Here is a 12,385-nt window from a genome sequence, read left to right as displayed (position 1 = left end):
TACCTAATTACTTTTGTTTGTGTGCTTAGTTTATGCTTGGAGCGGTTTTGTTGGTGCACCATTTCTTAATTTTTTGCACCTCTCTTGTAAGCACACACACCCAGTGGTGAAACTTTAAGTGGCGGGCATGTCCGATGCCCAAAAATTTTTGGGCACGGCAGGCAGGTGCCATTCGCCGCCCGTCCGAGTATTTTGGTCGGGCACGGGCTCGGGCTGCCCAAAAAAATCCATTCCGGCTGCCCGCCGCCGGTGGAGAAGTTGACCTCGCCGCCTGCCGGATTTTTTTTTGAATTTTCCCTCGTAACCCGAATTTTGCCCAAATGTTTTTTGACCGTTAGCCCGAATTTCGCCCATTGCTCGAATATGCCTGAAAATTTTTTACCGTTAGCCTGAATTTGAACCCAACGGATCTTTTTTGCCCGACCCGACCGCCGCCCGAATTTTGGCCAAAATTTCAAACCCCAACGGCTATTTTTTTGACCATTGCCCGATTTTGCACGGTTTGCCCGATACCCGACTTGAATGCCCGAATTCCACTTAGCTGTTGGGACCAAATTTTTTGGGGAAATTTTTGGAATTTCCTATAAATACCCCCCTCCCCCAACCATTTTCCTCACCAAAAAACTCTCATTCTCTTTCAATTTCTCTCAACCTCTCTCTTAATCTCTCATAATCTCTCTTTTAATCTCTCATAATCTCTCTCAAATCTCTCTTAATCTCGCTTAAATCTCTCTCGATCTCTCTTAATTTCTCTCAAAGCGCTCTCAATCTTATTTTTCATAATGGCTTCTTCTGGTTATGGTGGTGATATGCCCATTGATGCCCAATTCAACATCGAAGAAGGGCAATTTCCTAATGTTTTTCAAACGCAAGAATCGCAAACTACGGAAAGAGTTGTTGAGGAAACTGCAAATCCGAGCCCTGGTGGATGTACTAGAGGTCGTGGACGTAATGGTGGTGGCACTGGTGGGCGTGGAGGAGAGGTAAGTGGTAGTGCTAGTGCAAGTGTTGCAAGTTCTAAGAAGAAATGCAAGCACACCTTAGCAGTTTAGGAGCACTTCAACACATTCGAGGAGGTCGACAACAACGGTAACATTAAATACACAGCTCAATGCAAATATTGTGGTGATAAATTACAAGGTAATACTATTCACGGCACTACACACTTGAGAAGACACTCTAAAAAGTGTCTTCTAAAGCAAGGAGGCGGAGCCGATCTTCGTCAAACACAATTATCGTTTGACTGCCAAACCGGCAGTCTAAGCATGTGGAAATACGATCCGCAAGTTGATCGTATGGAAATGACACGATTAGTAGCCACATTAGATCAACCACTTAGTTTTACTGAACAAAGGAATTGGCAGCGTTATATTAAAATTGTACATAATCCTAATGCACAATTTTTTTCTAGAACTACTCTTAGGAAAGATGCATTAAAATTATATAAACAAGAAAAGGAAGCATTAATCAACCTTTTACACTCTACTAGTGGTTGCGTTGCGTTAACGGCAGATATTTGGCCCGCCGTTACCAATAAGGATTATTTAGCTGTAATCGGACATTATTATAAAGGTTTTGATTTGGATAAGAGAATCTTAGGTTTTAATTGTGTTATAGGATCACACACTGCCAATTTAATATATAACACAATTTTATCTGTCATTGATGAATATAGTTTAAGAGATAGAATAATGACCATAACATTAGATAATGCAACTGCAAATACCAAAGCAATAGAACCTTTTGAAAATGATTTAAGTTTATTTAGTAATAATGATATTTTTCACCAACGTTGTGCATGTCATATAATTAATTTAATAGTAAAATCCGGTTTAAAATCAATGTCAGGCCATATTAAAAGAATTAGAGATAACATTACTTGGATTTAAGGTAGTAATCAAAGAATACAAGATTGGTTTAGATTTCTACAAGCATGTAATCAAAATCCTAGAACATTAGCCTTAGATATGCCTATAAGATGGAACTCCATTTATATAATGCTTGAACAATGCATCCCCTATAAAGATGCTATAACAAATTATGTTAGTGCAAAATTAGGAGCAGAATTTATAGATGAAACTGATTGGCAAATTGCCGAACTCTTGTTTAACTTTTTAGGTAGATTTCACGAAGTTACTTTAACGCTTAGTGGAACTTATTACCCAACGTCACCATTAGCGTTAGGAGAGCTTTTAAGAATGTCTATTTTATTTAGTGAATTTAGGACACACGAGGTTTTAAGAGTTCCTATTGCCTCTATGGAAAAGAAGTTTAAAAAATATTGGTCTAAATTACCAATGTTGTATGGTTTCGGTGTTATTTTCGACCCTAGATTAGAATTAGATGGTTTAGAAAGTGGATTAGATAACTTAGGTGACTTTTTAGCTATCGACACTACTGACCAATTTCCTATTATAAAGGAAAAAATATTTTCTCTCTATAGCTCTTATGAAAGTAGGTTTAGAAACACACCTCGTGTAGAAGAACCGTAACAACGAGACGACAATCCGCATTCATTCTTGAATGTTTTCGGGTTGTCTAAGAAGAAGAAGAAGAAGACGACGGCGACGATTCAAGGTCAAGAAGAATCTGAGAGTGGATCTTCATCAAGAGGTGGCGGGAACAATGGCGGCTTCAACGAGTTAATGGCGTACCTAAGTGAAGGCTTAGTTGTAGACAATAGTGAAATGTTTGATTTGGTTCAGTGGTGGAGGGCACGAGCATTAACTTGTCCGATCCTAACACGACTAGCAATGAATATTTTTTCGATCCCAGTATCCACTGTTGCAGCCGAACAAGTATTCAGTACAACCGGCCGAATACTTGAAGAACGAAGAAGCGCATTGCAACAGGATATTGTTGAAGCTTTGGTGTGTATCAAGGATTGGGATCGTTCCGACCAACGCTTACACGACACAATCTCACCGGCAAGCCAAGAATGGATCGACAAATTTAATAGATTAACTTTTAATTTTTAAGACGATCCTTCTGCTTCAAATTAAATTTTATTATTATAATTTGTAAATATTTATTTACTTTGTAATTTGTATAGTATTATTGTAATCTTGTATAGACTTTGTAAGTTCGTCAAATTTGTAATTCGTCTCACAATGATTGCACTCTTTTTTTCTTACCAAGTTTTTATCCTAATTGGGTTTTTCTTGGTAATATTTTTAACGAGGCAATCATGAATTACAAATTTAAAAATCAATAAATAAATAATTTTTTTATATAGTTCGTGTGTTCATTTTAAATTTCAAATTATAATATATATATATATATAATATAAAAAATATTAAAAATTTTCAGCCATTTTTGATCGGGCAACAGGCAGCCCGACCGGGTATGGGCAGCCTTTCATGCTTGTCCAAGGTGAAATTCGGGTCGGGTCGGGCAGCCTAAAAATTCAGGTAGTTCGGGCTCGATAATTGGGTAAAAATTCAGACTTTTTGGTGATCGCGGGCGGCCTGTCCAAAGTTTCAGCATTACACACACCCATTCAATTTGAAAAATATTAAATTAACAGACTATGCATACCTATTAATTTCAAAATTACTCGTAACTATCTCGACCTAACAAATTCCAAATTTATTGCTTTCTACTCAGACTTCAAATATCTTTTCCGTCGACCATTAGTCTCTTTCACGCATACCTTCAATATCCAATTTTGTGCCCTACAATTACTTGAGCAATGAATATTTTTTCGATCCCAGTATCTACTGTTGCAACCGAACAAGTATTCAGTACAACCGGCCGAATGTGCCTTCAAACATGATAGCTCAATTTTGTTGGCTTCATTGAAGATGAAGAGAAGAAATTAATTACCTGGGTGGTTTCTATTCAGTACTGTGCATTGTGAGCTTTTTCTTAGTAATGAAATAAAGAAGGTTGTTGTCCGCTTATCAAACAGGTTGTAGTAATGCCATGTTGACGTGGTATGACTTGGCAACTTAGTTTATTAAACAAGTCATAGTAGTGGATTGTCATTTAGCTAAAATTAACTTAATTTTTAGACTGAAAAAAATGTTTAAACCTAATACATACAAATCAAAACAACTTAATATCGATATTCACAAACCAATAAAAATAGTTATATTCCTCAGCCACCAACATAAAGATACAGTAATCCTCAAACTTGCTGGCTATAAATGCTAAATGCACCAACTTCATCAATTTTTACATCGACACTTTGGGATTCAATTTTATTGAAGAACAATATTACACAAAACAAAGAGAGAGAAAACAAAAATAAAATACAATAAAATGAAAAACAAGGCCGGCTCCACTCAAATTTGGTACCTTATAATAGTATATTTTAATTTTTTAAATTAAAAGATAGTTATAAAGTCAATTGGGGCGTGTACGATGTCGAATGTTATTTGAGAGGTAAATACAACATAAACCAGAAAAATCATCTCTAATACAAATTTTAATGTCAATTGTATATTTAGCATCAAAAAGTGTGTTATTTTCATTTTTGTTCCAATACATAATGTTATTTGAAATATTAAATCTACTTTTTTTCCATAATTATTAAGATTTGAAAGTAGTGAAAGTAAACTTTTAGTTTTAAAGTAATTAAAAAAAGCAAACGTTACAACGATTACATGAAAAAGTAAACATTTCCACGAATAGTAATCAAATGCCAAAATTTTTCATATGCTATACTTGGTGGGAAATTTACCACAAAGTATAGTATATGAGAAATTTAGCACAACAAATAGCACTGCGTTAGAAAGTGTTTTTTACACTTAAATACTAAATTTAAAATTAGCACATTAATTATAATATTACATTAGAGATGCTCTTATATTACTAATTATTAGTGCTATACATACATATATATATATATATGTATATATCTTATCCACACATTTAATAGTAAAAATGCATGCATGAGGTGGGGTTGGGATTGCACCCAAATTGCTCCTTAAAAGAAAAACAATAGGCCATGACATTAAAATGATGTTGGAAAATTTGTGTGTAGATGATGAAAAGAATGCAAAAAATAAGAGAGGGTTTGAGGCGTATAGGAATACTTTCCTTCAAGGTTTCATTTGCTCTCTCTTCTCAAAGTTTGCTAATGAGTTTTAATGTCAAATTACCCCCAAGATACAACAAACCCTTGAACACAATATCTAATAATAATATTGAGTTCTAGAACATAAATTAAATCTGTAAATTTTCTGAAGAATTATAAAGACAAATGTATCATTTCATGAATGAATGCAACCTTTTCAATCATCACAGCCATTCACATAGAGTTACCTTTCTCAATGTAAATGTATCTTTTCATAAATTAATACATCGATTACAATAGTTATATCTATTGCTAATATGTGTTTAGATATGTCTGAAAACATATCACTAATGGTTACAACGATTAGAGACATATTACAATCTCTCTAACAATCTCCTACTAGAGTGTAATATTTCTTCAGAATTAACAATAATAAACACACATACATGAAGATATATTTCTATTTTAACCTCTAATTAGTGACTATACTTCAAAGTATTCACAAGACAATAGTGTGCTTTGCATTAAACTTTGTCTCTTAAGTAAATATCAGAAATATATCACATATGTGTTATCTCAGACTTAAAAATTTGTTCCAATCGTTTAGTACTATTCCGGTCTTGTGCTCTATCTTAGATTCATGAACAGTTACAAGACTAAACCACGGTCTTGTTAGGAACGTCACCATTTCTTATGTTCACTTAGGTGAAGTTTCAAATTATGTCTCTAGCTACTATGATACTCGAACTTCATTAAGAGTATAAAATCAACCTCAACCACGTAGTTATTTTTACACTGACATCCTAGAAGAGACAAATTAAATTTCGGTGCTAACCCGGTCACAAAATAATGAATTATTTTTACCCATTTAACTATGAAATAGTGGTACAACTATTATATAGTTGGGTTACCATCATCGGTGACTCTTTTAAAGAAAGGTTTCAGTCCTATTCCACTAGATTTTTTTTTTTGACTAAGTCTCTTGAAAGACCTTTCGTGAAAGGATCCTCTAGGTTCTTATTTGTCCTAACATAAACAATATTGATAACACCATCGGTTATCAATTGTTTCACATATTCATGTCTCAAGCTAATATGTCTAGATTTTTCATTATAAACCTTGTTATAAGCTCTAGACAAAATAGCTTCACTATCGTAGTACAAAGAAATATATGGCATCAGTTGTGGCCACAACTCAATATTAAACAATATATTTCTCAGTCATTCTGCTTCTTTGCCCGCAGTGGCAAGTGCTATAAATTCACTCTCCATCGTAGAATGAGTTATGCACGTTTGTTTCTTAGAAGCCTAAGAGTCGGTTCCTCCCGCAATTGTGAAAATCCAATTGGATGTGGATTTGTTATCACTTGCACTTGTTATCCAACTTGCATCCAATTGCATTCCAATGTTTAACACCCGAATTACTCGTGAACCTAGACATTTTACATACCGCAAATGTTATGTCGGGTCTTGTATAATGCATGTCATACATCAAGCTACCAATTGCACTAGCCTATTCAAGCTGTGCCACCGCTCGACCTATATTCCATAGTAATTGAGTACTAGAATCATATGAGGTATTTGCTTCTTTAAAATTCAAATGATTGAATTTAAGAAGTACCTTATCAATATAATGAGATTGAAATAATGAGTAACCCTCACTATGCTTCCTCACTTTTATACCTAAGATAGTATCTATCTCACTAAGATCTTTCATCTTAAATTGTGAAGGTATCATTTACCCCATGCATGTTTGTTTTAAAGATAAACAAGTCATCAACATATAAACATATAATCACACCAAAAGTATTTGTAAATTCAGAGTATGTGCATCTATCCGCATTATTATGCTTAAAACCATGAGATAAAATGACATTATCAAATTTTCATGCCACTGTTTGGTGCTTGCTCTAAACCATAAAGCAACTTGACTAACTTGCAAAACTTCTTCTCATTTTCAGGCAATACAAACCCTCTAGATTGTTCCATGTAGATTTCCTCATCAAGATCACTATTTAGAAAGGTTGTCTTAACATCAATTTGATGCACATGCAAATTGTATATTGATACAATTGAAAATAACACTCTTAAGGATGTCAATCTAGCTACTGGAGAATATGTATCAAAGTAGTTTATACCAAGCTTTTGTTTAAAGCCCTTAGCTACCAATGTAGCCTTGAATGTTTGTATAGACCCATCAGTGTTGTACTTTTTTCTAAAAACCCATTTGTTGCTGATTGGTTTCGATTCCAAAGGGAGATCAACCAAGATCCAAGTTTGATTCTGTTGGTTTCCGAATCAAATTCGGATGCGGAAGCGTGGGGATATCAGATTAAGTATAACAAAAATTTTCATAAAACCTTTGAGATACTCTATAGATTATATTATTTATGCACGAATAAATTAATCACATTAATTCATTTATTAAGAACTTAATTACGAATAATACCTGGCGGCCGATTAGGATGATAACTTGAGTTCTTTGATCTCGAATAATCCTTGCTCCAAAGCTCTGTGTTTAGAAAACTAATGTCTTCCATATCAATTCCTAGAATCTACGAAGACGTATGTGTGGACACACCTGAGACAAAACGGGTTAGAATAAACATTCGAATTTCCAAAAACACCAACGCATGCACGATGTGAAATTTTTGGAGAAAAAATATTTTTCCTCACTCTATAAAGAATTTCGGCCACACTTAGAAAAATAGGTCAAAAATTGTATCTCACAATTTTCTATCATTCTCTTATTCAAAATTCTAGAAGGAATCCAATCTCTATCTCCAAAATAAAACTTGTTAATTATCTCATATTTGAATTTGAAACAAAAGTCTCCTACTCCTTATCCTTAAGATGGCCGGCCAACCTAGGTGATCCTATCCCTGTGGTAGGCGCCAAATACAGATAGGGAAGGAAGAGAAAATCATTATTTATCCTGCAGTCTAATTTTAATTCAAATTCAAATTCCAATTTAAGTCAAACTTAAATTAATTTGAATTCTAAATTGAACAACTTATCAAATAAGTTTAAAAAGATAAATTTAAATTATGTTCACAATTCAAATTCAAATTTAAATAATCACATTATTTAAATAATAATAAATTCTCAATTAATTATTTTCGAGTGTTTAATTTTAGAATTCCGTAATTCTAAAATTTCCATTTTACCCTTTGTGTCTGGTAGAATTACAAGGACGACGCGGGAACTAATGGACCTATAATCCCAAGCTCCAATAAAATTAATAATTTATTAAACACTTATTTAATTAATTAATTCCATTAATTCCAATAGTTACTCCACTATAAACTTAGAATTGCACTTTCGAAATTATAGACATAAATTACTTCTAAACTGTGAAGTGTCTATTTGATATAGTCACTACATATAGATTAATCATCCATAAATAATTCATAGTTAAAGCTAGGTAAAATCTGTTAACTTCTCTAATTATATCTTCATCATTGAGTACCATTGATTCTCTAATGGATAGTGATTCATAAAACACATTCATGAACCAGAGCGCTCTTACTAATCCAAGTACCGAATCAACACTCAAGAGAATTATTTATCTGCTTCTTTCTCAAGAAAGAATGAATTCCATCTCGTATAATAACATTCCCGGCTACCGACTTCATCATGTCTCCAAAATGCAAGGAATATGATTTAGGTCTCAGAATCCATACCGAGTAAATCAAAAGAAACAAATCCATAAATAGGAGCTTGTTAAGAACTCAGGATTAAGATTATTCTATATATGACCATCAAAAGACTCAATTAGAATTTCTATACTTAACGAAAATTATTAGAAATTCATATTATGTCTGTGTCTCTGTTCCACATAATCTCATTATGCGAAATACACTCATTCAATATCTCGTCATATTAACAGTGTGGATAACACCGTTCCATTCTAAATGGGAATGACATGTATTAATAATGTTTTAATTAAAGATTCTGAACTTTAATTAAATTCATTATGAACATCATTTTTTGATTATTATCCTTAAACATTATCATCTCGCATATAACACTTATATACAATGTTTAAGGTCACATAAATAATCATGAAATTTTCATTGATATTTATAAAATATTCACAAATATATATACACATAAAATGATGAATAAATTATTTTATTAAATAAATAATAAGTGTCCTATTACATCTCATGCTTCTAGGACACCATTCCCAACAAATTTGACATAATTGAATCCATTTCATCATTCACGACCTTTCTCCGAAAGGAGGCATCACCTTAAAGACATAGCTTCATTAAATGTTTTTGGATCTTCTTCTACATTAAGCAACAATAGTATTTTATTAAGAACACCATTTCTATCTCCTTCAAGTAAAAATGTTAAAGCTTGAGATGAAATAAAATCTGGTGTTAAGTCTTTTTCTTTACTTTCACGTTGACTTCTCCTCGGTTCGAAAGATGTCATAGACTCTTTCCTTTTATTAGTGGAGGTACTGGGAATATCAACACATGGTTGGTCAACATTAGATTCTAATTCAGTGGAAGAATCAAGGCTAAACTTGTTCTCAATGAATTCAACATCTCTTAATTCCACAATTACATTAGAATCTAGATTCAATAATCTATATGCCTTGAAATTTTCAACATATCCTACGAAAACACTTTTAATTCCCCTCTAGCACCTAACTTTGATGATTTAAAGTCAATCACTTTATAAAAGGCTAGACAACCCCACACCCTTAAATACATCAAGTTTGGTTTTCTTCTTTTCCATACTTCATATGGAGAGACATGTGTTTTCGTGGATGTAATTCTATTGTGAACATAACATGCAGTAAGTAAAGCTTCCCCTCATGAATTATTAGGCAATTTAACATTAAGAAGCATAGAGTTAATCATATCGGTAAAAATCTTATTCTTTCTTTCGGCTAATCCATTTTATTGAGGAGTGAAAGGGGCTGACTTTTGGTGAATAATACAATGCTCTTCACTGAAGGCATCAAATTCATTTGAGAAATATTCACTACCTCTATCACTTCGAACCATTTTGATCTTCTTATCTTTTTAGTTCTCAATTTCAGCCTTATAAATTTTAAATTTATCAAAGGCTTCATCTTTTGTTTTAAGTAAGTACACATAAGTGTATCTAGAACAATAAGCAATGAAAGTGATAAAGTATCTCTTTCCTCTTCTTGTCAAAATGCCATTATATTCACAAATATCAGTATGAATCATATGCAATATTTGAATATTTCGTTCAGCTCTAAGAAAGGGGTTCTTAGTCATCTTTGCTTGTATGAAAATTTCACACTTATCATTTTTAACATCTTTGCAATTAATCAAACCGTGTTTAGACATATATTTCAAAGATCTAAAATTTAAGTGTGCTAAAAGTGCATGCCAAACATTAAAAGAGTTAACAATATAAAGAGAATTTATATTATCTTTATTATTAATGCTAAGTTTGTACATGCCATCACAAGAATATCCCTTTCCTACAAAGACCCCATTCTTAGATACAATACAATTATTGCCATCAAGTACAATCTTAAGCTCATTCTTACACATTAGACTAGCGGATATAAGATTTTTCCTAATATCGAGAACATGAAGAACATTATTCAAAGTAAACTTCTTTCCGAAAGTAAAGTTGATCTCCATTACACCTTTCCCGACAACCATCGATACATCATTGTTCTCCATGAGAATCGTTTGTGTTTCCTTTTCCACTTTGTATGATGAGAATAATTTTTGGTCATTACAAATGTGGATTGTTGCACTGGAATCAAGCTACCATGCAGAGGATTTAGTTGCAGCCACGTTGGTTTCAGTAATCATGCCAATTTGCATATCTAAGACCATAGCACAAATTTCTTCTGATTTCTCTTCAACAGTATTGGCCTTGTTGGTGTTAACTTCTTCATTTTTCCTTTTGTATCTGCAGTCATTTTGGCGATGGCCTTTCTTTCCACAAAAGAAACAATTTCCAGAAAAAAAAATTTTAGCCATTACTGGGCTTTTTGAACTTCTTGTCATTATTGACTTTGAAGTTCTTGGAAAACTTACTAGCTTTGGCAACATTAACCTTAGAGGAATCTATAATTTTGCCATTGGGATCACGAGACTTAGTCTCTTCTTTGATCCTCAAGTGTTTTTGTAATTCCTCTAAGGTTATGCCATCTCTCCTATGAAGGAGTTGCTTTCTATAACCATTCTAACTTTGAGGCAATTTAGCAATAATTGCCCCCACTTAGAATGATCAAAAATTTCAACTTTCGATTCACAAAGCTTAGTAACAATGACTTGCAATTCATGTATTTGATTTAGAACGGACTTGGTATCAACCATGACAAATTCAAGATATTTGAAGATGATGAATTTGTTCGTACATTCATTCTCAGTTTTGTACTTGTATTCGAGAGCGTTCTAAATCTCCACCGGAGACTCTATTGAGTTGTAGAGATCGTAGAGCCTATCAGAGAGTGTTAAAATGTGACCCCGGCACATGACTTCATAATCTTCTCGTTTCTTCCTTCCAGCCTTCAATTCATCGGAATCATCCTCCTTTGGTTCCGGAAAAGGCTTTAACTTCGGAACAAGCACGTAGGCGTCATGTTCTTTTCAACCTCCATCGCAGCAAGTTAAAACCTCAAAGATTGTTAGAAAATTTGTGTAGAGGATGAAAAGAATGTAGAAAATAAGAAAGGGTTTAAGGTGTATAGGAATACTTTTCTTTAAAGTTTTATTTGCCCTCACATCTCAAAGTTTGCTAATGAGTTTTCATGTTAAATTACCCCCAAGATACAACAAACACTTGAATACAATATTTAACAATAATATTAAGTTTCAGAATATAAATTAAATCTATAAATTTTATGGAGAATTAATAAAGACAAATGTACCATTTCATGAATGAATGCAACCATTTTAATCATCACAGCCATTCACATAGAGGTACATTTCTCAATGTAAATGTGTATTTTTATGAATTAATACATCTATTACAATAATTATATATATTATTAATAACTATTCAAATATGTATGAAAACATAACCAATAATTACAACTATTAGAGACATTATAATTTCTTTAACAGATAATCGTGCCCCAGTTAATATAGTCGGATCGTACCTATCTAATTCATTATATCCATGAAGCATTAATCTTATTCCGTACACTATCGGTTTCTTCTTTTATTCTCCTCCACTAGTCATCAACCCCTTACAAATAAACATCTACACGACCATTTATTTCTTCTACGTGTGTGGCAGAAATTAAATTGATTATAATGATATCTCTAAGGGAAAAAAAAAGGTGTTAATATCTTGTCGCCGCGTCCAATCTTTTCAATTTCCAAGAAAATAAAAATCGAAGTGGTCCAAAAAA

The sequence above is a fragment of the Morus notabilis genome, unplaced genomic scaffold, assembly GCF_000414095.1.
Source record: "Morus notabilis unplaced genomic scaffold, ASM41409v2 Scaffold93, whole genome shotgun sequence".
Taxonomy (NCBI): domain Eukaryota; kingdom Viridiplantae; phylum Streptophyta; class Magnoliopsida; order Rosales; family Moraceae; genus Morus; species Morus notabilis.
The sequence above is the reverse complement of the archived record's forward strand: the minus strand, read 5'-3'. Positions refer to the sequence as shown.